The sequence below is a fragment of the Rhinopithecus bieti genome, unplaced genomic scaffold, assembly GCF_001698545.2.
Source record: "Rhinopithecus bieti isolate Rb0 unplaced genomic scaffold, ASM169854v2 scaffold_11964, whole genome shotgun sequence".
NCBI lineage: Eukaryota > Metazoa > Chordata > Mammalia > Primates > Cercopithecidae > Rhinopithecus > Rhinopithecus bieti.
The window spans coordinates 2,788,871-2,816,663 of record NW_016807677.1 but is presented as its reverse complement, the minus strand read 5'-3'; the positions used below and the strand labels follow the sequence as shown (position 1 = coordinate 2,816,663).

Below are 27,793 nucleotides of genomic sequence, written 5' to 3'. Positions count from 1 at the left end.
GCTTGAGAATAGGTGCTGTTACCTATTTACTTGCTGCTGCCTGTTCCCCCCACCTCCCCCAGCTGGAGAGTACCTCATGGGCAGGGATTGTGTCTGAGTCACCTCTTTGTCACCAATAATCAATGCAGCACTGGGCACAGTTTAAGCACTCAATGCATTTTTCTTGAAAATGCTGAGTAGCATTGCACAGTTTCACTCTCCTTGCTGGCATTCTACAGGTAGAATATCAGGTTAACACACCTGCTATCAGTTCCCCAAGACTCAGCTCACGTAATGCCTTGGGGGTCTAGTTTGCAATATGAGCAACATGCCTGCAGCTGCAATGCACTCCCAATTACCTACTCGGGGATCCCTATCTGCTGGGTCCCCTGCCACCATCCCTCCCTCTGTCTGATGTTGCCTGTTCAGGGAAAGCTGGCTGGATGTCACTTGACATAGTCAAACATAATCAGGAGAATGGAGCTCACAGACAGATTCAGTAGGACATTCTACAACAGCACAGCACTAACCACTGGACAAGTTTTGGTGTGAGGTTGAACTCTCTCTTTCCTCCCCAGTCTGTATGGAATTGCCCTGTGAACTATGTGGAGGCACAAAATGCTCGATGGATAACAACCCAAAAGATTGTTTCCTAAGGCATGTTCCTGGTAGTGTCAATATCCACAGGATGTTAATAAAGGACTCTGCAAAATTTGGACCAAACCAGGTTAAATAAAAACAATTCTCCCTATTACGGGATTTTCAAGAGATGCAGTATGCTAATCTGCACTCTGATTATCTATATATATTATGCAGCATTTCTCAAATTTTTCGTTGAATTCCTTTTGCCCCTGGAATTTGTTTTTCCTTAAATTTTTTCACTGATGTTCCGAGGAATAGGCTTTACAAAATCATGATCAGGTACAATTTTCCTTGCTCCAACCCCTAATGCCTATTTTGCAGATAAAGAAACTGAGAGTCAAGAAAGGGAAAAGCACTTGCCAAGACCTCATAGCTGGTTAGTGCTGCAGGCATGGATGCAGGCATGGAACTAGGGGATGCTGAGATCACTTCTGCTCCCAGGATCTCACCTGAGATTACCCTATGCCTGCAAGATGCTTCATTTAGCCAAGACCAATGTCAGACTTTAAGTTTCTGGGACACATTCTCTCTTCTCCAGTGTCCAGCCTTTCACTATGCCCAAAGATGAAATACCATGAGTATCCACAGAGCACTCAGTCCTTCATGTCTACAGCTTGCAGAGCTGTCAACATTGCAGTAACTCTAGCACACTCTTCTCCCTCTCTCCTCTCTTGCCCTCTCCTTCCCTTCTTTGCCTTATCTCTTTCCTTTTTTCTTCTCTCACCCTCCCAAGCTTACTACAGTTCCTGAGCCTCTCGCAGCCCAGGGAGAAGCAGCACAGGAGTCCTGGGTTTCAAGGAACTGGAGACTTTGAGAGGTGAAGAGATGTGTCTGAATCATTTAGCTAGCAAAATGACAGACCTGGGACTTGAATTCGGGACTTCAGTCTTATTCTGCATCCATCCTTTGACTACATATCTCCGGTTCCAGAAAGCTCTATCTCTGCTCACTATGTGGCAAGTTCCTTTGACTACACATCTCTGGTGCCAGAAAACTCTCTCTCTGCTCACTATGTGGTAAATGAACACTGTGCCTGGCCAGGCCCCTTAATAGGCTGAGAAGCTCTTTGCTACCTAGCTCAGGGCAGGGCTTGCTAACCTCACCCTCCAGGGATGGGGAAGCAGAGTGAGCGATACGTTCCCCCTGGTGTGACTACGTGTCTAATTCCTTCTCAGGGCCTTCTTAAGCCCTTGGCCTCAATTATGTTCCAGACCAGCAAGTGACACAAATTAATTATCTGCTGGGAAAAGAAGGGCTTTCTTTTATCTGTTTGAAAGTAGTCACCTTCTCATTTCAAGGATTGGCCTCATAAATTCCAAGGAAGGACAAAGAAGATGGCTACCAGTAGGAGGGAGGGAGGAGAGAGCAGAAGAAAGGAAAGAGATAAGGCAAAGTGAAGAGGAAGAAGGCAAGAGAGGAGAGAGGGAGTAGAATGTGCAAGAGTTAGTGCAATGTTAAAGGCACTAGGACAGACAACCTTAGACACTGGCAGGGCAAAAAGGAGGGGTGCTTCAAACTATTAAGGGAGAATAGATGTCAAGAAAGGGCTTTCATATTTAAGTTGAGTATTAAGTGGTTCAGAAAATATAGGCTTCATGAGGACAGGAACCATTTTTCTTTAGTTAACCTTTGTGTCACCTGTGTCCATCATAGTGGTTCACATACAGTAGGTACTCAATAAACATCCAACCATTGAATGAATTAATCAGTAGACACTGGCCAAGCAAATGAAGCAGGAAAAGTCATTGAGGGAAGATGGCAGCATGATTAAAGATTATTGGAATGACCAGCAGTTCTCTACCACTGGCACATGGCATATGTGTTGAGGGATGAAGGGATGGGCAGGAACTGAAGATCTGATTGGTCTGTGATGCATGTTCTTGATAATAATGAAATGACAGCAAATTCCTTTTACATCTAAAATCCCATTTCATCCTCACGGTCACTCTGTGAAGGGTACAAGAAGGCTCAGAAGGCTTACAAGTTCCCAGAGCAGGAACCAGCATTTGATTCTTAACCTAGATCCTGTGATCTTTCTCTAGTATCTGCTTGGGGATGACCCCCAGCCCTCAGTACCTTTCCCCGTCTGAGCATCCTCCAGGCTGGGTGCAGAGCACAGACGTGTTTTCATAACAATAAGTGGCAAATTTTCTTTAAAAATATTATCTGATTCATTCCACAGGCAAGTAGGTGATCATGTTTTCATCATACATTCTTTCCAACTCCCTGTGCCTCTGTAGCTACCCTCATTCAACTAAAGAGGGGGTTATCCAAGGGTGGCTGCAGAGAAGTTGGTAAGGGCTTTATGCTGTTTCTCTTGTTCCAGGCTAAAGGGAAAGTGAAAGAAATGCTTAAGATAAACTTACAGACACACATGGGCTCCAAGAGCTGGGTACTCACCAAAGTGCATTCTACCAGGAAGTGTTTTAAGGATAGAGTGCAAAAGGCATTAAGGGCCCATCCCTGGCCACCAGAGATCTGCACCCAAGTGAGGCAGGAGGCCAGGCAGGGCCAGGAGAGTGGATGGTGTGGGAATAAACTGTTCTTCATGCATGCTACCTGCTGGGACCATGGGACACAGTGATACAAAGGTGATGTAAAGCCAGACAAACCCATTTAAATCCTGGATCCACCATGTGTTAGTTAGATGAACTCAGCTGTTATAACAAATGCATGTAAAGGCTAGTAAGGGTCACATACAGAGTCTCACGTGAACCCCATAGTACTGAGTGATAGAATGGGGGCAAGTTTTTGTCATAAACCCCATTTTTAGATGAGCAAACTAAGGATCAGAGTAATTTGGCCAAAGTTACCCTGAAAGCAGTAGATCTAAGACTTCAATGCTCCAAATCCCCTGACCTCTCCCTGTGCTACACTGAGCCGGAGAAGTCAAGGCCCCTGAGCAGCAGCAATGAAGAATCTTAGCAGGAACTGGAAATCCAAAAGCCAGGGTACAGGTTTTAGATCCCCAAGGTCTTGTGCTAAGGGACCTAGGGAAGGGAAAACTGAGCCTCATTAACATAGAGGTGGGGACCCCAGGACTTCTGGGCTGCCTTCCCAGCTTCCTGGGTCCCTTGCCCACTGCCCTTCTCTCCCAGGCTGCTGCCTAATTACAGAGCTGTAAATGCAAATTATTCTAATAACTGGTGCTAATTTATAGACATTTACATATGATTTGCAATTCATTTGCTGTCCACATGTAGTCAAACTTCACTAATCCAGACCAAAGTGGGGAAGCCTACTCTGAAATGAAGAGTCTAGGTTATAGAATAATTCAATAGTTTATCACAGTTGAGTTTTACCTTAAGCAGGAAAGCCTGCTTTAAAATCAAACATGCAAGGGAAAAAGAGGTATTGTCAAAATTCTCCTTGAAAATTCTTAAAAATCTACAAGAGCTGGGCTCTCAGAAGCTCAAAACCCAAAAAATTAATTCCTTTTATTTCTCTGTGATTTTGAACTGTGGAAGAGAGGACAATAGGTAAATAAAAGGCTCTCTCCCTCTCTCTGTCTCTGACTTTCTATGATGAAATGCAGGAAGTTGAAGTTCATTTATGTGATGCGACTCCTCTGACTCAGTTTGAACTGGTAAAATCTTCCTAGTGAAAAATTCTTCAAAAAATGTAGATTGGAATTAGTTAACTGAGGTATGAGAGACCATACAGTAAATTGGGCTTAGATATCTGTGGGTCATGTAGTCAATGAACACGATTCAGGGAGTGCAAATGTGACAACTGGATTTGTGAGGTGTACACTGGATGGTGGCATTGAAGAAAGAGGTATTATGTATAAAAAATAACAAATGCACACACACATGTGTATATTGTCTAGAAGTGAATCCTGAGTAGGGATTCTTGCCCAAGTGATTTATTGAGGAAGATTGATTGGAGGATGTACTCTTAGGAGTGAGGGGGAAGGAGAAGGCAGGAGAGACGGGGAGCTAAGTGAAAATGTGTCTCAGCTAAAAGTAGCTTTAGACTTGCTTCTGATCCCATGGGCAAGCTCTACCCAAGAACTCTAAACCACCGCCCCCCACCCAAGAGTTAGACCCACCTTGGGGACCTTTGTCCCGCATGTGACAGTCAATCATTGTCTGAGATAAACTCCCAGGGACTGTGGTCTCCCAAGCCAGCTGGCCAGTATCTGCAGGGGCTGAAGGGCATCTGGGTTGGGCACCAATAGCGTCTACTGCAGTTCACCCTTTGCACAGCTCCTATCTACTTTCTTCTTTCACTAAGTTCATGCCACCCAGACACGGCATCCTCAGAATTCTGACAGATCACAGTCTCCTTGGAGACATATTAGGTTGGTGCAAAAGAAAGGTTAATAGATTAAACCACAGCCCTGCTGCATGTTCCCAAGGCTATGACTGCAGTTCATGATCTTCTACCTCCACCCATTCTAGATTCCCCTCACATGTAGCTAGCGTTTCTACTGGTCTAATGGACTTGCCTGGTGGGTTGACCTAGCTTGCACTGTCCATGTAAGGAAACTTCTATTGTCACCTGATAAAGGGATTGAAGCAGAATTTCTAAGAGTGGAATATACTGCCTCCAGAACACAGAGAAGCCAACTAAGTGTTATGCTTATTTCTTAATGATAGGAGGTACAAGGAGTAATAACTTGTCCTGGGGAGGGGCTATCCCTAGGCTATCAGTTCCTTAAAAACTTCAATGATGTGGCAGTACCCTAAGTCTCTGGGGTTTATCACCAACCCTGTCCCATACAATGACAGGAACCACCTCCTCAGTATCTTTTAAACCAGTTAGGGAGGCACTAATCTTTGCCATCCTCCCTGCAATGTGACATGGTTTTTGATTTACTATCCTGGTGAAGAGAGGAAACTTTCAGTACATTCTACTGGCCTTTCCTATTCAATAGTTCTTATTCTATAGGTCAAAGAACTAATGTAAAGGTTGTATCTCTTGCTAAACATGTCCAATCCAATTATATTTCAGGAACCAGAGAAATGACCACTAGGTGGACCATTTTGAGACATGCCAGGGCCAGAACTCCATCTATTGCCAGGTCCCCTCTGACCTCTCTAACAGGAGTGTCATAATTGTGCTTGTGTCCCCAAATATCAGCATCAACTCAGAACTTTTTTCCAACAGACCTCAAAAGGCTCTGGGTATTTCCTCTTTCCAGTGCCTGGTTATGTGAGTAAACAACTATAGGTCATTTGGGGACCTATAGAACTGGGGGAATCACTACTGTGCCCACTAACTATGGCACTGCAGGGCTTGTCTTTGTGGGAACTTGGCCTCCCCTTTAATCAATGGTCAGTGAGCGCTGGGTTTGAGAACTGGCTCAGTTCTGGAAACTAGCAAGGCATCTTGACTTTCTGTTAGAAAGGTTGAAGATGGTCTTATGTTCATTCATTCTTGATCTCTTATGAGTTTACACACACACACATACACACACACACACACACAAGTATCTTGCTAGCTGCCCATCTATTTAACCTCTAGGAACACCATGATTTATGCACTATTTCCAGAAATCTCTTAGTCTGGGCTCTCCTAGCTGCCGCTGCAACCTTGCTGCCCCTTACAGTAATTATACCCACCATGCTTCTGACAGTTAGATGCTACCACCTGGCCTCTTCTGTGCTGGGATTTTTACCATTTCTACTAGGGAGCCCAGTTCTGAAATACAATCTCTTCAATCCTACCCAAACCTCTCTGCTGACACTGGTGTCCCTCACTGACACATTCCTAATCACCCTAGTAAATTGAGTGATCTCCAGGCCTTCCTGAGAAACAGTTTGAGAGTAGATTTCCTAGTATTAGATAACAGGCCCGTTCTAGCATGCCCATTTCTCTGAGCCTTTTAGTCTCTTTCTGCCCCGTTGACCATGGCAGCTCCAGCAACTGTTTTGTTTAATGTGGGCCAATGTTTTCTCCAAGCTTCCAAGGGTCGTCTCAGCAGTGCATTAGAAGCAGAACTTGGGGCCCTCACCAGGATGTTCTATCCTGTGTCATGGGAGAGTGCCCTGCCATGAAAACTCTCCCTATCCAACTTTATATTCTGGCCCCCTCCCTAATCTAGGCCCTTTGGATCCACCCCTTGTTCCTGGCCCCACTGTATTGTAGCCAGGTCCTGCAGCTTTGAAGAGAATCCTCTAATCCTTCAGCAGGCCCTTCCCCAGTCTGTCTATGCTGAGATTTGACCCCAATTTGTAATCTGGTGGCCAGGAGGGGAGATGGGGGCAAATCCAGAGGAAAGTAAGCACTGGCCTGTTAGAAGGCCTCATGTAAGGTCTCTGCATCATTTTCAAGCAAGCACGGTCCTCTGTTTTAACAGGGGCAGTGGGCCAGTGGGCAATTTATGCAGGCCCAAAAGGTCCAGGAAACTCTGAGGATTCAGTTCTCAAGCACAGCTATCCAGATATTCCCATCCCAAGTGTCAGTGTCCCACACCTTCCGTGTCACAGCTCCGCTGTCGGCACAGGTGACTCACCTAGGCTGAGAATTCAGTCTTCTTTGAAGTTCTGCCACTTCTACAGTTACACCCTGAGCCTGGTTTCTAGCTCTGCCTGCCCCTGGCTGTAGGAATGGAAGTTCTTTTTAAACGCCTAGTACTTTGCTTTAAATTGTTAATTAGTAGATTTGAGCCTGCCATTTTCTCCAATAAATCAGTGGTGCTTAGCAAAACCCACCCAGTTTCATGGTCTGTATAGTGATATTTCCCTAAGCTCCTATTATGGACTGAATTGTACCCTGCTACCCTAATCCATATGTTGAAACCCTAACCTCCAATGTGACTGTATTTAGAGATAATCACCTCTCTAAAGGCCCTAAGTTTAAATGAAGTCATAAGAGTGGACGCTAATCCAATATGACTGGTGTGCTTGCAAGAAGAGGAAGACACACCAGGGATGTATGCACAGAGGAAAGGTCATCTGGAGACACGGTGAGAAGGCCGCCATCTGCAAGCCAAGGAGAAAGCCTCAGGAGAAACCAAACCTGCCGATACCTTGCTTTCAAACTTCCATCCTCCAGAACTATGGGAAAACACATTTCTGTTGTTTAAGCCACCTAGTCTGTGATATTACGGCAGCCCTAGCAGACATCTTCCCAATTCCCAAGACACTGGGCCAGCTGGTACAGCCCCTTTCCAGTTCTCCTAGGTAAAGGTGTTAGCAATCCCACTGCTACAGCCTGCCAGGAACCATCAGCACTTTACCTGCTTCATTGCAATCCAGTTCTAGAAACCCACACTTGGTGTCTGCTTTTTTTGTTCTGTTTTGTTTGTTTGTTTGCTTTTTAGGACCATGCTCAATACCAAATGTCTCAGGTCAGGCTCCTCAAAAAACAGAGCCTGATATGAGGACCCTTGTTAAAGCTTTTTATTAGGGTGGTATACTTGAAGAGGGGGGTTGAGGGAAGCTATATGAGTCTGTTCTCACGTTGCTAATAAAGACATACTTGATACTGGGTAGTTAGTATAAAGAAAAAGAGGTTTAATGGACTCACAGTTCACGTGGCTGGGGAGGCCTCACAATCTTGGCAGAAGGCGAGGAGGAGCAAAACCACGTCTTACGCTGTAGCAGGCAAGGAGAGAATGAGAGCCAAGTGAAGGGGGTTTCTCTTGATAAAACCATCAGATCTCATGAGACTTATTCACTACCACGAGAACAGTATGGGGGAAAACCACCCTCACAATTCAGTTATCTCCCACAGGGTCCCTTCCACAACACGTGGGAATTATGGGAGCTAAAATTCAAGATGAGATTTGGGTGGGGACACAGCCAAACCATATTAGAAGTAAAACAGCACTAAAAGAAAAGCTAATGAGGAATGTGCCCTTGGCTGACAACTAGCTTCAATCTGATCTCATGGGCAGGTAGCGCTGCAGTGCGAATTCCTCAGAGCTTGTCTCACCTTGAAGCAAGAGAATTGCCCTTTTACCCCATGCTCATCAGTCATCAGCTGAGGTCTGCCACTGGGGAAGCAGAGGTGAGAGCACAGTCTCCATGGGGAAGCAGCTCCCATTTGGCCAAGGACGGCGCTCCAGAAAAGGGTGCACCTGTGAATTGTTATGCACCAATAGTTACAGCAGCTGGGACACGAGGTCATCAGCCAGTAAAGGGAGTCTTGGTGGGGCACCTACAGCTTCTAGTACAGATAGGTGTATGATGGATGGAGGGAGGAGGGGATGGATGGATGGATGGATGGATGCATGGGTAGACAGACAGATGATAGGTAGACAGATGACAATAGATAGGTAGGTAGATAGGTAGATCATGTTTTGTAGGAATTAATAGGGCATGAGAAGTCTGCAAAGATCAAATCCATCTATCTCTGCTAAATTGAAAGACATAAATGGCCTCATTGCATTACGCCCCTCATAAAATGCCTTTTTGGGCACCCAACATATGACTGCACACTGATGAGGAGGATTAGGAAGGATATACGACAATGCCAAGGAGGATTACTGTTACAGGTCAGGTTCCTCAGGGAGCAGACCCTGAGTTGGAGATTAGTGTGAAGGAAGGAAGCTAGAATGGGCAGAGGGAGAAGTTGGGCTGAGATGCAGTCTCATTAACAGCCTCAACTGATGCCACCACAAGCCGGAATAGCATTTCAGAGTTGTGCCAAGCTGAAATGAGTGGTCCAGGCCTTCATGTCCTTGCATAGGCCAGTCATTGGATGCAAGCTGCCCCAGGAAAGAGGGATGACCTCGGACAAGGTGGCCCTTCAATGAGGACAACTCCTGAAGAGGGCTGACAGGTGAGGGCTGTCTGCAGACAATCCTTCCAGCAGCTGGCAGAATAAACACTTCTGTCCCTCAGAATGTTCTAGGCTGCACAGCACAGTGTCCAGTATAATCACCTGACTCTGTCTAAGGGGAAGGGAAGGTTCCTGTGAGGAGATGGCAGCCAGCAGGGTCTGAAGGATGAGTGGGAGTTATAAGGTGCAAGGCACAGCCTTGCTTCCTCTCCAGCACATGATTAGGAAGTTCTCAATTAGGCTGTTTTACGCTGAAGACTTTTCGGAAAAGAAGCAATTAGGAACCATTAACTAGGATACCTGTTCTCTCTCTTTTGTTTTTCCTTTTAAAAACAAGCTGGAAAATATGCCTTCATTAACCCGCTTTTCATTTGGAAGCCAGCAGCAGAGCTTCTGAGCGTGTCAGCCTGCTTGAAGATGAAATGGAAAAGAGCTTGTCAAACATCTCCCTACAAGGGCAGGAAAGGGAAGTCGGCAGGGGAAAGGTTGGGTAGGAGGATTGCTCAGACTCAAGAAACTATCTGCAAGGCACTAATTGGGCTGCCAAAATGTGCCGAGGCAAAGAGGAGAAAGGCAGATAAACAGTTTCGTAGCAAGGGGTCAATGGTGAGGCCAGGGCAAAGCTGCAGCGGAGCCCCTCCACCCAGCAAGAGGCTGGGATTAAGTGGGTTTCAGAATGCGGCTGGGGTAGCTCACAGGGGCTGTGAGCCCTGGAACTTGCTATTTCAGGCTGAGGTCCTGGTGACCCTCCTCCCCCAATCCCATCCCCACTCCACTCCTCTGCAACATCACTGTGGGGGAGATTGCTGGTGGAAACAAGGGAGGTACATTACTAAGCTTGGTGTTCCAGGAAGGAGCTGAGAAGGGAAGGTCAGGGAGAGCAGGCTCCTGCACTGTCCAGATGGCAAGGCCAGTGCCACAGAAAAAGGGGAGAGGCAGGAGTGAATGCTACTAGGGTCAGTCAAAGAAGGTCACTCACAGCTTTTGGGCAGAAGAGAAAGCTTAAGGTAAAGTACAGGGTACATGAAGGTAAAGAAAGGAGCTTGTTTTTCCAGCTCATTCTCCACTCTCTGTTCCCCACTTTCTACTTCTCTGCGGAGAGCAGAGAGTTCTTGGCAAGTTAGGTAGGCCATGCACACCCCTTCTCCACCATTCCCCAACCCCATTGCCCTCTGGCCTCTACCTTGAGTCCACAGAGGACAGCAGGCAAAGCTGGTCTACTCCACTCATTCCACCATCCTCCTCATCTTCCTTGGTCCCTTTAGTGAGAGCTGTCCCTAGAACCCAAACCATAAGAGCAATTCCATGATGGCCTCAACATTTTAGAAGAAAGAAGTTCTGTCCAGGGGTCTAGCATCATTCACCTCTTCATTTACTCAAACAGTATTTAGGTGGCTACTGTGCCAGGCACCATGTCAGAAATAAACAACATACAACTCCTCTGAGTACGAGAAATAAAGCTGCAAGCCAGTATCTATACTGTAAGTGAAAACATGCTATGTGAATGCAGAAATTAGTCCTGCTTGGGGTTGGGCACAGGGGAGGGTTTAATAGGAGTTGTGGGCTTTTAAGGGTTAAGTAGATAGATATTAATCAGGCAGAAAAAGAGGTAAGAGAAGAGACTACAGCAGGAACAGTACACTGGAATAGAGGCTTGAAAACTGTTTCATGTATGCATTCAGAAAATGGGGAATAATCTGGGAAAGTCAGAATGTGGTCTGTGTGGGGAAATAATAGAAGGTGATCCTGGAAGGCTGGAAATGTGAGCCTAATGGTTTTAGATGTGAAAAATCAAAGACGATTTTTAGGAATCGGTACAGTTAGATTTAGAATTTTGGAAATACCATAATGAAATGGAGAAAACAAGACAGGAGGCAGTTAGGAGTGAGGAGGCTGTTGAACAAGTCAGAGCAAGAATCGATGTGGGTCTGGCAGTGAATTCCACCAGTGAACAAACCGTTGTCAAATAAGCACAAGAGGGGGTTTTGAGAGATTTTGAGCCATCTTCAAGCTGGTGGGGAGGGAGTGGTTAAAGATGGTGGTAGTACTGCTGATGAAATGAGCTATTCACCTTATGCACACAGGAGATGAGGGGAGTGGGGATTTGAGAGCACAAGTGGGAAGGACATGTTATGGTCTAGATTGTGGTCATATCAAATGATCTCTGCTCTGTGACCTCTCCCCTCCACTTTTTCAGGAAATAAAAGGCTGGAACCAGTCCCCTTGAGAATGGGATGAGAAGAGAAGTCCTCATAGAAGTCACAGAAATAAGACAGAGCTGACATGTTCACTGTGGTCCCTGCCCACCACCCCAGCCCAATACCCTGACCACACATGATTACTTAATGAGGTGTCAAACATCCCAGTTTGTCCAGGACAGTTCAAGTTTATACTAGATATTCAGGCATCATGATTAATCTAGTTCCTCTCACTCTCAAAACTGGCCCAGTTGAATGATAAAATGGAAGTTGACCTTACCAATCAACCGCAGCCTTCTTTCCCACTGAGCCCAGGTGCAACCTGAAAATCCTTTTCTACACAGCCTTCCTTCTAGGCAACAGCTATCAATCAATCAGGTATTGAAATCTACTTGCCACCTTTTTGAAAGAAGAAAGAACATAGGTCTAATATTAGCTGGGCAAACACTGGCATGCAATTTGACCTCTCGAGCCTCCATTTCTTCATTTGACACCTGAAATAATAGCATTGCCTACTCACAGAGCTAGTGTGAGCATCAAGTGAGGTAGCACATGAAAAAATGCTATACAAGTGGTAGTGTTTTTAGGATTATTCAAAGGACAGAAACAGCTGGCACGGTAGCGTCTCAGGGGTCTTGGCATCATCCTCACTGCCACCCCAGTAGGAGACCATGAGCTTTCTTGGGAAGGAGGCTGTGGTAGCCAGCAGCTCCTCCTGGAGTTTAGGCCTCTCCTCCCTTAATCCTCTCTTCCTTTGGAGACAAACAACAAACCCCTCTGGCACCCCCACCCCTCAGATCAACTCCATCAAGAAGCGAGGCTTCTCTTTGTACTACAGCAAACACACGTCTCTTATTGACGCTCCCCTGGGACCCTCTGTGGCAACACATGCATAGCTTTGAAGTTGCAAGTGTGTTTAATGCGCAAGGGCCCCGTCTCGGTTCAAGGACAGTATTTTAAGTCCCCGAGAAGACGAGAACAAAGTTTTGATTGCAGAAAGAAACAGATCCTTAACAGACTTGAATGATAAAACATCACAACCTCATCCGATTGTAGCAGCCAGCTGTGAAGAGGGAGTCACAGAAGAAACAATTGATTGGGAAGCCTGACTTTCATCTCAGCCATAAGCCTGTTCCTTGACCTAAGCTACTACCACTTCCCTGACGTGTGACAGGCACAGAATTAAAAATGCAGGGTGCAAGCTGCTCAGGGCAGGACTGCTGAGGAAGCAAATATAACCGAGGCTTGGAAGACTTCAGGACAAAGGCATCTTGTGGGAAAATGGCCTCCTTTGAAAGATTACCACCTGAAGGAGGTGTCACCTGACCAAATAATAAAATCCTGAAGAGGACACGGCTCATCACTTGATCTGGATCCATCTACAGAAGAATAGCCAGCTTTTCAGCTTTTCAAATGAGCTTAGTTGTTTCAGAAACAAACCATAAACTTCACTGCAGGTCCAGTGAGAGTCCAGGCTTCAAGAGGGAAGAAAAGAGCGAGTCTTCTGGGAGCAACTGGAGGAAAGAAAAATGAGGCAGAATACTGTTGAGAGTATTGTCTCCTCATGGATTCCAGGAAGACCTGGCCCAGAACCTAGGTGGAAAACAGACCAACCATCACCAAACCAACTTCACCAACTGTGCTGCAGGCAGTGACCTGGGAGATGCCCGGACCAGGAGAGAGGCCACACTGGGAGGCCATGGTGATCTTAGTGATACCTGGGACTTAGGCAGTGCCTCTCATTCTGAAGAGCAGAGGTAAGGTCAGCAAGCTGGGCTCATGAGTAAAGGCAGATGGAAAAGATCATCTAGAGGGGTCATCAGAAAGTTTAGGTCTCATCCTGATCCTCAGCTTTTCAAAATCAGAAATATTAATATAATCACCCCATGTTCCCAGGGGTGATCAGTACTAGGGGGATGGTTTGCACTGAGCTAAGAGCATCTTATTCATCTGTGTATCTTCTGGAACAAGCACAATGTATGGCATATACCAGGTCAATGATTTCAGCCCTGTCTGCTCATTAGAACAGCCTAGGATGCTTTACTAAAATACCAGTGGCTAGGAGCCACTCTCAGAGCCTCTGAATTAATTGGTCTGGGAATAGGCCCAGGCATGAGTGTTATAACTTCACACGTGATCTAAAGTAAAGTCAAGGCTATGAACAATTGTACCAGATCATCAATGAATGGCAGTTGAACAATGGAAGAACTAATGTGGTATGGTTTGGCTGAGTCCTCACCCAAATTTCACCTTGAATTGTAATAATCCCCACTTGTCAAGGGCAGGGCCAGGTGGAGATAATTGAATGATGGGGCAGTTCCCCCTTACTGTTCTCATGGTAGTGAATAAGTCTCATGAGATCTGATGGTTTTATAAATGGGAGTTCCCCTACACATGCTCTCTTGTCTTCTGCCATGTAAGACATGATTTTTCTCCTCATCCATCTTCCACCATGATTGTGAAGCCTCCTCAGCCATGTGCAACTGTGAGTCAATTAAATCTCTTTCTTTATAAATTACCCAGACTCAGGTAGGTCTTTATTAGCAGCGTGAAAACAGACTAATACACAATAAATGAATGGAAGCATTGGAGGTGAATGACAGCACACTCATTCACAATGGCAGCATCCCTTACAGGACCGCTGGCACTAGCCATTGGCATGGGCTGGTGAGAAAGTCTGCTTAGGAGGCCAGATTATCCATCAGAAGGCTCCTTGGTTAGCCCAACATCAGCAAAGGGACATTGGCTATTGCTGAAAGAATCTTCACAACAAACCACTATACTTGCTTCATATCCCCTCATTCTTGCTAAATTCTCTGTAGCGTGCTATTATGCATATCTCTTCATTCGTGCTTTTAACAAAGAAGAATCATAGGAAGAATAAGTGTTTTTTATCTATGTTTCATGAGAGATTAAAATGACAGCCCCAGCTGCCAGATTACATAGAATGTCCCAGGTCACCCAGTTTTCTTGTGGGGAATCGAGGGGTCTCTGTTTACTGGATTGGGTTAACCTGGGAGCTGAGGGTTAACCTGGGAAACTGACCTCTTTTCTGCATCTATCCTACCCTTATTACATAGGCATATGCATGGGCTGGGTCAATACGATCAGGCATTTAATTAAGCAGATATCAAGCTCAAGAGGGCCCTATTTCCTCTACTGTGAACCTAGGAGCAACGATAAGGAAATGTGCAGGCGCCTGAGGGTTGAAGCACAAATTCAATAAACATTTCCACCGTTGCCTGGAGCCTGATATCTGTCAAGGCCCAATGACTTCTTGAACTAACTTGCTGAGTGATTGCAAACTTCTCTGAGAGCCTCATGAGAGATGGCACTCACTGAAGGTTGAGTATGTACACAAACACGGGCCCACTTGGATGGATACCTTAATGCGCGCACTCTCTCACTCGCTCGCTTTCATTTGCGCACATGCACACACCCTCCTCACAATGCCATAATGTCTATGTAAATTGGATCTTTAATATCCTTCAGATAAATGACTTCAGAAAGAACATGGATACAATACTCTGTCTCTGAGTTAACATGATAGGCTCTGCCTCCCAAATTGGCTCAGAGAAATTAGCAGGAAGGAAGGAAGGATCAGACGAAATAATAAACCTGCTTACCTGCTCATTAATTTAATCTCCCCCCCACCACCCTCTCTTCGCCTTGTGGTTTCACTATCCATAAAATAACTAGATAACTTCGAAGTCCTAGATGAAAGAGAAACTAGGTCTGGAAGCTCTAAGATTAAAGGAGAATTTTTAGGATTAGTCTTTGATTTTTTTCTTTTCTCTCTCTTTCTCCCCTCTCTTTTATTTTTTTCTTTTTTCTTTTTATCTCAGAGGTGACTGAGGAGGCTTCCCTCTTCTTTTCACCTCTCTGCTGAGCTGGTCAGCCTGAAGCCTCCCCTGGGGCACAGAGGCAGAGCTCACAAGGAACTTGGGACCTGGGACAGAAGGCACAGAGTAGGGCTCCTCTTAGTGACATTTCCCACCAGACATGGAAGGGCATCTGTTGTTTGAGTAATGTATGGGTACACGAAACTGCTTCCTCCTTATCGTTTGAGTAGGACACCCTCTTGCAGATACTTGGACGCACTTCCCTATACCTCTTTTTCCAGGTAGCTCTTGCCTTTAAAGAGCCTGAGATGAGTAGAAAAGACCCTGACCTACCTGGTCTGCACAATCTTGGGAGATTTCAGTGATTCTATTATGTCTTCCCAGTCCTGAGAGCCAGACTGTGAGCATCTCCAACATTGCTCAACAAGGCATGTTTCAAACAGTTACACCTAAGTCAGGAAGCACCCTCCCTAGGGCCACTCCTGCCCCTGGATATAACAAGCCAGCCTGCTGCTGCTGTACTTTATTTCAAATTCAGAGAGTTCATTCTCACACCTATCCACTCTTCTCAGGAGCTCCTGGCATCTCAGGGTAGTGAGCACCTCCCTGAAAGCTCTGGGTGACCAGTCTTTATTCATTTCACGTGTGCCTCCTGCCCAACATCTAGCATGAAGAAATCAGACAAGATACAGAGATACTCCACTCCACCATGGGAAGGTGAAAACCATACAATTTAAGAGAGATGGGAGAACAGAGAAGCAGCAGCAGGCTCTGTTCAATAGATGGGCAGCCCAGAGTGGCAAGGGGGAGAAATGTTTCCCAGAGCAGCAGCTTGTCCCAGTGCTCACGTAGGGTGTCCTTCAAATGGCTCCCCAAATCCAACCCAAGCCCCTTCTTACAAAGTCAATGATATCTCTCTCTCAGGGTGGACTTCTTCAAAACAAAAGGCACTTCTCCATCACCGGCGCTCAGGTTCAGCAAAGGCTCAGGCAGGTAATGACATCAAAGAAGGCAAAAGGCCAGGGAGCACGTGCAGTGCTGTAAAAATGAGATGGGAGCTGAAGCTTCTCTAGGCATCTGGATGCAAATATCTTTGAATTTTCAAGCCCCAAATGCAGAGGCACCTATGTGGCTGATGTGCCACAGCCCTTAGCTGCTGTCCACATTCAAGCTCACAGGCCTCACTTTTGGAAGGAACATTACTCTAGTCCAGAACAGCAGCTCCCGGGAATCTTAGTCTCAGAACTTCTTCACATTGAGGCCCCAAGACCTCATGTTTGTGTAGGTTTTGTCTATTGATATTTAATGTACTGAATATTGAAACTGAGAAAAGTGGCTGGGTGTGGTGCTTACCCCTGTAATCCCGGCACTTTAGGAGGCCAAGGTGGGCAGATCACTTGAGGCCAGGAGTTCAAGACCAGCCTGGGCAACATGATGAAACCCTGCCTCTTCTAAAAACACAAAAATTAGCCAGGTGTGGTGGCAGACACCTATAATCCCCACTACTCAGGAGGTTGAGGCAGGAGAATCACTTGAACCCTGGAGATGGAGGTTGCAGTGAGCCCAGATCACACCAGTGGCACTCCAGCCTGAGAGACAGAGGAAATTATAAAATATTTATTAATTCATTTAAAAATAACATATCTATTATACGTGAATATATACAAGAGTTTTTTAATTTTCCAAAACCAAATTGGTGAGAACAGTGGCCTTGTTTTATATTCACAAATCTCTTTATTGGCAGCCTTAATAGAAACCAGCTAGATTCGCGTACCTGCTTCTGAACACACCCTGTTGTGATAGGCTGTTTTGTTGAAGCATATGAAAAAAATACAGCCTAACACAGATATGTATTTGGAAAGGGGAGGAATAGCTTAATAATCTTTTCTGATAATTGTGGATATTTATGGAAATTACATCAAAACTCAAAAAATGTTGCTTTCTTAAAGGTTACAGCTTGGAATGAGAACCCTTTTCGTATAATGTTACATTAAAATCCATTGATCTATCTTATACTTGAAATGGAATTTTGCAGCATGGATTGATCATCTGGAAATATTGGTTCACTGAGTTATACAGATCTTGCAAATGTTGATACATTTCACGAGGTGATATTGGAAATCCTCATTTGTCCATACCATCCCAGATTGCGTCAGAAAAGTCTTTAACTATTTGGAAGTTACCAGTGCAAGGGCCGCTGGGATTCAGACCTCACTGGAGAAGGTGCGATTACAGCCTGTGGGAAGGCAGAGAAGTTCTCTGGGTTGCCTGGATCCAAGCTGGACCATAGTCAATGAGCTGAGGCTGGGAAACAGGAACTGGAAAACGGGAAACCCCTGCCGGGGCACCTAATGAAACTTACAGGGAAGCCTTCTTCAGAAATGTCGTTGAGCTAACTGGTAAGCCAGCTAGGGAACCTGTGGAACTCCCCAGGAAGGTGCCTCCTGTAAGGCTGCCCATAAAGAAATGCTACACCGTGTAGGAGAGCTCCCTGGGAAGCCTTCCTCTGGGAAACCAAGGGAAACCACCTTGGAAGAGGTGCCAGGCTGCCAGGCCCCTCATCATCATTTTACACACAAGATTTTGGAGATTAACTTTATAATGTTCTGTTTAGGTGTTATTTAGTAGTACCATGGCTAAATTTAAGGAGATGTTAATATACCCAGCAATGGATACAATAACTCTTGAGACTATACATCTGTTTAGGAAAAGGATGAGCATTTCACTAGTTCAAAGGATAGCTATAACTCATTCGGTAGAAAGACAGTTGTTTCAGTGTCAAACAGAAGTTCAAGTGTGTGCAGAAGCTGTGTAAACAAAAGGGTGGACTATGCCGGCCATCAAATTATTGCTGCTCAGCTCCAAGGCTACCTTCATTCCTGCTTGTAATACTGGAATGTTTCTTACTGGCCAATTGGAACTTTTGTCAGTAGACAGCACTGGAAGAACACTGGAGGAGGAAAGGGCTTTTCTTCCTGCTTCCAGTGATCTTCTCAGCTTGCTCCTTGGTGCATGGTAGCCAGCAGTACATGGGATACTAAGTAATGTCATGTTCATTGGAGTTGGCATCTCCCCATTACCAGCTTTCCTTGGCACCACAGAGAGTGGCTTTATGGAAAGTTCACCCACCAGTGCAGCTCCTCCCTGGGGGCAGCCTCTTAGGACCACAGAAGGGCTTCTTGGTAAACACTGTGTGTGCCACAGCTGGGCTTCCCAGCATGTTCACCAGCCTCCCTGACAGCTTCCAGCAAATTCCATTGACCATCATAAGCAGTTTCCCATCTGCCAGGCCTGGCCTACTGACTGTGGATGGGCTTTGGCCCAGAGTAGCTTCCCGTCATGCAGGGGGCTACCATGACACCAACTCCAATGAAGTCTAATTCCCAGTCCCCTCTCAAATTTCTTCTTTTATTGGAACTCTCCCTTAGTCTTAGGGTATTCTTTAGAATTCTCTTTTATTCTTGCAAATAGTTCATTGTTTATGTTAAACTTTCCCTATTTAAATGCAAGGTGGTTTTTCTCTCCTGACTAGACCGTGACTGATACAATATGAATACAAATTTTCACAAATTCTAATATGCTTAAAAACTTCAGTCTTATCTATGGCAACAAATACTGTCAGTCATTTTCCTTGAAATGACAGTCTCACTTTGTTCATCTGTAAGAAAATATTTTCCAAATACTGAAGTCTGGTTAGTCATAAATTGTCACTCATTCTTTCAAGTAAACGGGTATTTTATTAAGAAAGTGGCTAGTTCAGCTTGCAACTCAAATGCACATGTACTTTTCCTCAGGACGAACATATTGAGCACAAATTGTTTTTGCATACTTTCCATTTTATGACACAGAATATTAAATAGGCATGTACTCAAAGGTCAACATTTAAGAAAATTAATATTTTTACTGCCACATCAGGACATTCTTGAGTAAAAGTGATTTTTTTTATTCTGCAAGTGCATTCTAGTAAAAAATATAATGTTCAGTATTACAGTTTGGTGCCACGGCCTTGATCTGGGCTAAGCAGCCTACAGTTTTACCCATCGTTGATGGTGTGCCTTCAGTGTAAATGTCAACACAGTGAAAAAGGCAAATAGCATCATGAAAATGGTTTTGATCTCACAGAACGCTGTAAAGGACCTAGGAAACTCCAGGCATCCATGAGCCACACTTTTAAAGGTAAAGTATTTATGTTTGGGCATCAAAAAGACCTGAGCCTGAATCTTGACTCTGCCAGTGTTTAACTAGAAGATCCCAGACAATTTGTTTAACTATTCTATGCCTTGGTTTTCTCACATATAAAATAGTATTCATATGACTACCTCTTTCACAGGGATATGTAAGAATTAAATGAGATGTAGTATGGGTATATAGCATAGTTCCTAGCATACAGTAAGTTCTCAATAAAGAGAGATTATACTGAAGAGAAAAAAGGAGGAATGAGAGGAGAAAAAAACATAGAGTCCTGGTCATTCCATAGCGGAGGCATAAGGAGACCATTATGGCAAAAGCGAAGTTACAAAGTTGTGGTGGGTAAACCCGGAGCATTGAGTTCTTTCATCCTGTCCCCAAAAATTCTTGAAGGAGGAGGAGCCAACTGAGTGAAGAAAGAAGTCCCAAGGATAGGCTCACCCACTTCTGGATGCTTTTTAGAAGGTGACCCCAGAAGGGCTTTATATTTCTTAGGAGAATTTCCCTTACCTCTCAATAAAGACAGCCACCATGTGAGAGAGAGGGCGGATGGCTGAGACGTCTAACTAGAGTCTAACTTGGGACTCTAACTAAAGTGCTCATGCTGCCACCAAGGTGCAAAGCTGGTATTAGAGTACCAGCCTGGTTACAGTACTGAAGTTCACTCCTCCTGTTCTGCAGCATTCCCCCTGGTGTGCCAGGACACACTGCAATCTTCTCTCAGAGAAGTCGAAACAGAAAAATCTGCAACACAAAACAAAGGCACCCAGGTCAGACTCCACAGTTGTGTCTTAATTCTTCAGGAGTTGCTTCCCTATTTAGCAGTGCTCAGCTCCAAAATATGAATACTATCTTATGACTGCTAGGCAGGCTAACCCACAATTAGCCAGGCTGTTTACAGGGCCCTCTACTCCCCTTTTCCTTCTCCAGCCTTCTGAGAAAAAGGACACTCCATGACAATAAATGTTGTTGTTGTCAACTAATTCCTAACAATAAATACAACTGACTTTTACTGAGAACTTGCTTCACTCTAGGCACTATGCTAAGTGTTACACACACAACTTCATTTCATCCTCAAAACAGTTTGAACGCATTTTAAAGACAAAGAAACTGAGTCTTAGAGAGGTCAACTGGTGTGTCAAATCTGCACAACTAGTGTCAAGTTATTTTCTATCTGACCTCAGAGCTGGTGTTAGTATCACTTTTCTCTCCTGTATCTCAATGTAAGTGAATTTTCACAGTAGGTGAGTGCATTTTCTCCTCCTTCCATCTGGCATTTGGGATCACAATTCTTCTTTGCTAGTTTGTCTTGCTTCCATACTATGCTGAAACCGAGTGGTTTCCTTCAGTGCTCACAGTTTCTTGTGGGTAGCTTTGTATACATTCCTCAAATAAATTCTAACTGCAAAAGTCTTTTAGATTCCTCCTCTCTTCTTGTTGACTTTCCTGACTTCAGCTTGCTCCCTTCCAAGCAATCCACCATGCTGTTGCCACCGCAGCCTTTCTAAACATACCTTTCCTTCCCTCACTTAAATGCTTCAGGGCCTCCCCAGCTGCAACTAAGACCACATTCTCCAGCTTACTATTCCAAGCACTTGGTTGCCTGCTTCCAGTTAATCTCTCCAAGTTCATTCCTTCCTTCCTTGCCTGTCTCCTGTGCTTCAGAATCCCTGATGGACCCTCAGCCTCCTCAACAAGGACTCTATGGTATTTCTCTTCGTGGTGCTGGTGCCTAACACCTTTCTTGGCTCATGGTAGCTGTTCAGAACATATTACTGAAGAAATGAATGATGGATGGGTGCATGGATGATTTTTAACAGCAGTTCTCTTATGCCTCCTTGAACCCTGCTTAGTAAACGTTTGCTGAAGGATAGCTTCCAAAACTTTTGGATTCACTTTTTCACTGTTCTGAGCACCTTAGTCCCAGATTTTAATAGCTAGGCTCTCCCAGTCATCTTCATCCCTTCCCGCTTTCATAAGGAGTGGAGAGCCACAGCCCCTCTCACCAGGATCAGCTCCCCATGGGCTGCACTGTCCTGTCCCAGGAAATCTTCCCATCCTCCTATGTTTGCATTACGGAAGGTCACATATGTGGAATATTGGCTTCTCCATGGAGTTCCCATCTCCCTGCAGGAGCCCCCAAACTTCCCTCCCCACTCTTTTCTGAGCTGTCATCTCTATGAAGGCAGCCTTGACAGAGTGAGCACCATGCCGGCTAGGAGTGCTCCCAGATCCACTTGGACATTTTTTCTTGGGTTATGTGGAGGGAAGTAGCAGAGAGATGTTGCAGCAACAAAGGGCTGAGTGCAAGCAACGGAGAGACGGAGAACAGGCATTTTCTTCTTAACATCATATTGCCCCTTCAGAGATACTAAGGCAAGTGCCTTATCTGGAGGCAACGTAGCCAAGGCATTTCCAACATGGAAGGTGTTGTGGAGGCAGAGGCCTTCACAATCACCTGGTATGGCTATCTATCAATCAGTCAGCAGCCATCAGGAGCCCAGACCTACACTTGGCTGGGGGTGGGAATGGGTGAAAGAGACACCAATGATATAAAATGGGTAAGTTCCACCCAACGAAAATATTATCCAAAATGAAGACAACACAGCAGATGTGGGGCAGCGAGTCCTGCTGTGGGCATTATTCCAGGAAGGGAGAGACCACTGTGAGTCATGGGGTGTGCTTGAGATGAGGTGGTGAGTCATGAGGTAGGTGTGGTGCTTAACAGGGAGTGGGGGCATGCAAGTGGGTAGCACTTTAGGGGGCTTGTATGTAGCCGGGGTGTCTGCCTAATCTGAGCCTTGGGTGTGCACAAATGGCAGAAGGCTGAATTGTATCATGATTACAGCTTTTTTTCTTTAATTATATTTTTTAATGGACAAATAATAATTGTACATATTCATGGGGCACACAGCAATGTTTCAATACACATGATGTATAGTGATCAGATCAGGGTAATTAGCATATCATCATCTCAGACATTTAGCATTTATTTGTGTTGGGATCACTTAATATCCTCCTTCTAGCTATCTGGAACTATGTATTATTTTTAACTCTAGTCATTCTACAATGCTATAGGACACCAGAATGTATTCTCCATGATCACAGCTTTCTAATTCTTTTCTGATAGACCGTCTTATCTGGTCTCACTGGCCAAAACGCAGCCTTGGAATCCTCTAGGATATCACTAGCAGTTATTGTGAGTTCCAACCTGAGAATCAATTCATTTACAATTCTTGAACCCATAGCAACAAGAATAAAAAAGAAAGAGAAAATTTGGAAGTTATCTCATGGGGGGAATAAAGACAAGTGTGAAGGTGCCTTAGGGAGGGGAAGGAGCAGATAAAACAGATCACTGCCTCCTTTATGCCCCAAGTACTCAATGCACTTGCCAACCAAAACATTTTAACTGCTTATTTTATGCAGTTGTTTGCTATCTCACTTAACTTGGAGTCCTTCGAGAGTTAGGAATATCTTATTTTCTCTTCTATACCCAGCGTTAAGCACGATATCAATATCAATAGACAAAAATATCAATAAACATGTATTGAATGAATGAGTGAAGGAATAAATGAAAGAATAAAGAACTGGTGGTCCCGGAGAACAAAAATGGTGATACCACTGACAGAAATGGAAGATCAGGAAGGAGGGCCAGAACAGTGTAACACAAAGTTGTATAAAAGCAGGTTTCATCTCGATATGAGAAAGAACTCTACAGAGGCCAAGAATATCTCAAGAAGCACTTGGCTTCATGGAAAGGTATTAACGGTGAGGATAAAGATAGCTACCATTTATCTCATGTTCACCTTATGCAACCCTCACTGCAGCCTGGTTACACAGGAACTGTTACCATCCCCATTTTACAGGTGGAAAAAATGAGTCTCCAAGAGGCTGTGTAACATGCCCCAAGCGACAAAGCTGGTAAGTGCAAAACACAAGCTTTAAACCCCACCTCACCGTAATTGCTGCCCCTCACCATAATTGCTGCCCCTCAACAACAAAGTTCAGACCTTGGGAGTGCGTATCTGATGGCCTCATGCTCCTCATCCTCTCACTCCTCACCCTGGTGTTGTGTTGCTCTCACATTGTAAACAGCCTCCTCCCTCAGACTTCCTCTTCAGAGACCAGCCCATTCCCAGGTGGAGAAGCACTCCTCTGTACTTGATGCTGGTGTCTCTTTGACCCATCCCCAAGGCAACTGGGGTGGAGAGGCAGGGGGTTGCTTCTGGGGCAGGCCTAGACCTCTGTGCCACTTGGAGCCTGCTCTTCCAACATGGCCTTGCCTCCTCCCTCTGATAGCTTCCCAGGGAGTGTAGGGATTCACCTTGCACAGAGAAATTCGGCCCTTGCCCAGCGCCTGAGAATTAGCCTCTCAGCCCTTGGAATATCTGCCCAGTAAGAGCACCTTCGTTTTTACCTGAGGTCCTTGGTCTCAGTCTCAGATTGACCTCTGGAGGGCAGGAGACTGAGGTAAGTCATGCAGGAGGTCCATGCCTACATGAGCAACCCCTGATAAAAACTGGACACCAAGGCTCAGTTGAGCTTCCCTGGTTGGCAACGCTTTGTGTGTGTTGCCAACATCATTTCTGAGGGAATTAGGAGCTGTCTGCTGACTCCACTGGGAGAAGATACGGGAAGCCCACCCCTGGAGTTCTACTGGACTATGCCTCTGCACCTTTTTCCATTGCTGATTTTCACCTGTAACCTTTTACTAATAAACTGTAGCTGTGAGTCTAACAGTTTTGCTGAATTCCATGAGTACTTCTAGTGAATTATTAAAGCTAAGAGTGGTTTTGGGGACCCCCGAATGGCAGTCTTCTTGACCCCCATTGCTCTTGCCTGTTCCATCTTATCCCCTTCTGCTTCAGAGCTGGGCCCGGCTCTCTGCCTATTTCCTTGCACCTGCCTCTTGGACCTCTCTGCCTTTAAATTTGCATTGCACTGTGGGATGGCACACCCAGTATCCAGCAATCAGCCTAGCCAGGCCCATGGCCAGCCCTTGCTCCTACGAATCCCAGCCCAAACCAGAGCACTCATCTCTTTCCTCCCCAGGGAAAGGGGTCCAGAGAGTGACCCACCAAAGCTGAACAACTGCCTGACCTAGAGACATCCAGAAGAAGGGGTGAATGATAAACCCGATGATCTTTAAGCTTCTTCTCAAATCCTACGGTTCTGATTCCTGGATGTGTCCATTTAGTTTGGATATTTTGAGTTTGAGACAATGACAGGATTTTCAAGTGGAAGTGTCCTCTTGAATGCTCACAGAGATGGCTGGGGAGATAGAGGTCAATGGGAGAATATTCCATGATCAGGCCCTGCTTGGAAGATGAAAAGCCTGCAGGGAGCTCAAATTGCATACAGAGACTTAGGAGTCCAGGAAACCAACTAGCTGAGCTGCCTTTCATAGCCTAGCTGTGGCTTCCCAGAACTTGCCGGGGAAGGCTCCCCTTTCCTCCCTGCCAATTTCTCCACCCCACCTGGCACCAAAGGGCCTAGCCTCCAAGTCACAATTAAAGCTGTGCAACAATGCTAATTGCTGTATCTGACCTCCCTTCAGATAACAAGGGAATCCCTCTCCCTAATTAGCCCTGCCGCTGGTAGACCAGCAAAGCCAAATGTTTATTATGGGATGAATGCTCTTACCGTAAATTTTGACATATGCTGTGGAAAGATGTTGGATAAATAAGACTTCAGAGGCATGGGTTGTTTAAATAATGAATACCCACTGCTGTGGGTGATGAGGGTGGAGGGGAGTGAGGCAAGTAAGAAGCAAAGGATCCTGGATCCATGCTCAGAGCCCAGGGAAAGACTTAGTTGGTTCGGAAAGAAACAGATGGAGGGATATGGCAATGCCAGCAGGAAAGCTCGGGTGAAGAAGAGAGTGTGCTGGGCTCCACACTGTACTCATCGCACCTGTTGTCCTGCAGAAATGCCCTCCCATCCCCCACACCCACTCACTTCCATTCCTAGTGCCCTGGGAAGCAATGACAAATGGCTTGTGAAACAAAGTCAGAGGGGAGGTAGGAGAAACTTCCTCCCCACAAAGACTAAAGCCAGTGCCTGTCTGCACAGGCCTTGAGTTTATCGTTGTTGATGTCTTGCTTCTTCCCAGGGAAGGGGAGGGTAAGTACATGGAAGCCTAATCTTGCACTTGGGCTTCGTGGGGTGGCCAAGATGTGCGGAGAAAATCATTGCACCCAATCAAGGACCCCCCCGCCCATGACATTCTGAAGCACTGAGGAAGGGAGAATGCTGGTTTTATGATTTCCACATATCTCCTTCAGGTCTAGCTCTGGTCAAGCAGACCACACACTATGAAAGAAAGATCCTTAGATGTGACTTATGCCTGGATTTAGAAAGACTCCTCTCTTCCCCCATCCCATGGGCTCAGGCCCAGAGGGCTGATCCACAAGCAGATCTCACAAAGATGGCTGTGTCTCTTTCAGTTCCTCAGTTTCCAGTCAATCAAGGAGAGAGACATCCTTTCATCTCAGTGAATGGGGGTTTGTCCAACAACTATAGGTAGATGTCAGGGAAGCAGAGGGACTCCCAGTAACTGCATAGACAGCCAGGCTCTGAGAAGACCATGCTTGTTTCAGACTATTGTCCAGCCTTTGACCTCCACTCATCAGGTCCACACTTCAGCCACTTGTCCTCTGCAAATAGGGTGGCTCATGACCCTCATGTTTCTCTTCAGAACAAGCCCAAATCTCAGTGTCTTACAAACAGCAAAGGCCTATTTCCATTAATGATATATGTCCATATAGGTCAGCAAAGGCCTCTGCTCCACTTGGTCACTCAGGGATCCAGGCTCTGGAATTTACTATGGCCAAGAGAAGACAGCTGGAGGGCCATTTGTTGGCTCTTGTATTTTTCAGCCTAGAAATGACATGAGTTGCTCATGGACAAGACCTAGTTCCATGGCTCCACCTTAGTGTGAGGGGGCTGGGACACGTGGGGAACATTTAGGAAGCAGCACTGTTTATGCCCCAGACCATGTCAAATGGGCTGGAGCAAATTAGCATTCCTAGTAGTGCCTTTGAGCCTCACCTTCCTCTCCTCCACACACCAGAACAGGACAGGACCAGAGGTCCAGTGGGTACCCAGTCTAGATGGCCCCTCGATTTATAGATGGAGAAACTGAGGCCAAGCAGGTCGTGATTGGCTTGGTTACGAGCCCCTGCCAGGCTGCCTCCGCCAGCTGCTTTCCAGGGCAGTAGTGATCCTCCAGCGCTCTTTCCCTTGGCCTCTCCTAGTTTGTTCCCTGGTGCCTTCTCCCTTGTAATTTTTATTTCATTATTCTCCTCTCCTCATTCTGAGAAACTTCCAAATGTCATTCTTTCTTTAGTTTTTCACCTCCACAGAGCCCTCCTTTTCTTTGTCTCCCTCCCTCGGGCAGGCTCTTTCCCTGTGAAGGGCTCTTTTTTCTTCTCCTACAGAGCACACTGACCTTTTCCTCTTCTCCATAGGACAAAGCCCGGCCTGGCATGCTCCTAACGGGAATTGGCTCTAGAAGTTCCGGTAATTGCTCTGTCCTTATTATTGAATCTGTGAAGCCAGTCTTGGTCAAGGCGGCCCCTCCCTTTCACCCACTCACTTGCTGGAGTCAGACTGCAGATGGGTTGCTAACGAGGTGACCAATTAATAAGCGCTAAATAACCCCCAAATGGTCTTTTTCTCCCTGGCCTGATTTTCAGGCCCCTTTGTTCCTCCTTGGGAACCTGTCCTCTATGACAGGGCCACAATGGGGACTATTCCCAAACCTGACCCTGTGAGATGCTGACGCACTCAAGCCAGAGTCACAAGACCCTGTTGCCCAACTCCTTTGCTCTGGGGGGCATGGGAGCAAGGAGGGTTCCTGCCTCTCAGGAATAGTAATACAACTACCCTACATCATTGACCACTTACCATGTGTTATATAATCCTGGTGAAACCTTTCATTTACTCATTCCTCCAAACAGGCATGAATTGAGTACTTCTGAGGTGCCAGACACTACACAGCTCCAGGCAGTCTGAGCCTTAGACTTGGGCGAAAGGGACCCTCACCTCAGGGCTTCATGCTTTGAAGCACATTCCTGGTAATTTTCCAGGCCCTTCTCTGGTGCCTGGTACCTATTGATGCTGCCAGTGCTGACCAGGTAGGGACTCCTGAGCCCTATGTGAGCCCTGTTCCTGTTTCTTCCTACCTCTCCCCACACACACCCCCCACCC

At 45.7% G+C, this 27,793-nt stretch overlaps 1 long non-coding RNA gene across 1 annotated transcript in view; it reads right to left on the bottom strand.

The window, feature by feature from the left end:
• Window positions 1-16,940: 16,940 nt before the first annotated feature.
• Window positions 16,941-27,793, bottom strand: part of LOC108536485 (uncharacterized) — an 18,842-nt gene continuing 7,989 nt past the window's right edge. Inside the window, exons 3-4 of the long non-coding RNA XR_001887526.1 lie at window positions 20,093-20,326; window positions 16,941-16,983 (exon numbers count right to left, since the gene is read on the bottom strand). This is a non-coding gene — a long non-coding RNA (uncharacterized LOC108536485). The remainder of the gene's footprint in view (window positions 16,984-20,092; window positions 20,327-27,793) is intronic.